Genomic DNA, 1,133 nt, shown 5'->3' on the forward strand with positions numbered 1-1,133 from the left:
AAGTAATACAGGATTTTCTTTTTCAAGTAAGAACTATCAACCAATAGAACGAGGTATTTTTTTTTTTTTTACATTTCAGGATCTCGTGGCTGTGACTATGGGATATGATGCCGTGTAGTCTGGCTGAAGTTTAGCAACGTTCCGGAGGAAGATACTTCTCTGATGGCAGCTTGCTTCACTTACTCTTCGATCCTGAATATGAAGTCAACATATTCCTCCGAAACGTCGATCAATTTTATACCAGATGGCTGAGCATCATATCCCAGACGATAATAATATTCGGGAATTTATCTCTTTGTCAAAACAATTCTTGGCTTCTGTGTCTTACACGTAATTATATAGTTAGTGCCTCGTAACTTTAGCTGCGCGGAAAGGTGAACGCAGTGCATAAGAATGATATGATGAGGAAACTTCCGCCAAGTACGCAAGCTCAGAATATGAATCACGTATTTAGGATAGATTAGTACCAAAGCTACTCAATAGGGTGACATAAAACGGAAACAAATGAAGATCATTTCGAGATCAACAAGACGCCGATTGGCTCCCAGTCTGGAGACAGCAGTGACAGTGAAACGTTTCCGTTTGTGTTCGCGTCTGATGGGACTAGCCGTGAGAAGATGCCTTCCCAAATTTTGGCTATTTGCTCTCAGACTTATAATGTGTAATAATGACTTCACGTTTCAAACACCTAAAAAATGTAGGCGAACATTAATAATTCCATTATTTCAAAAATTCCTATAATGCAAGTTTACTTTGTGACTTCATTTAAAATTGAATAGATTTAATTGTAATATTTTTGAAATGATAAATTAATATTATTACATACTTTAAATGTTTGCTTCAGTATTTCGTTCATTGTATGAAATATTAGATGAGTGGACTTACGTGTTATTTATTTCAATAGTGAAACGTGATTTGTGACATAAGTAATTTCTAAATAAAGCTAAATATAAAAGATAATAAAAGTTAACAAATTCGACTCAGCTCCGGCGAACAACAGTGATATTAAGGAAAATAAGTGTTATTCTGCAGTACTAACTCGTAAGTAATCTCACTAGCAAAAGTATTTTTGATGGAAGTCATTCGACTTAAAATAGTCTAGAAATAGAGGGTGGCGATAACGCCACCGATAC

At 35.4% G+C, this 1,133-nt stretch overlaps 1 protein-coding gene across 1 annotated transcript in view; it reads right to left on the minus strand.

Annotated features, from left to right (window-relative positions):
- Nucleotides 1–1,133, minus strand: part of LOC111867546 — a 5,823-nt gene that overhangs the window by 2,474 nt on the left and 2,216 nt on the right. The window lies entirely within an intron of this gene.

This window comes from Cryptotermes secundus, unplaced genomic scaffold (assembly GCF_002891405.2).
Source record: "Cryptotermes secundus unplaced genomic scaffold, Csec_1.0 scaffold1979, whole genome shotgun sequence".
NCBI lineage: Eukaryota > Metazoa > Arthropoda > Insecta > Blattodea > Kalotermitidae > Cryptotermes > Cryptotermes secundus.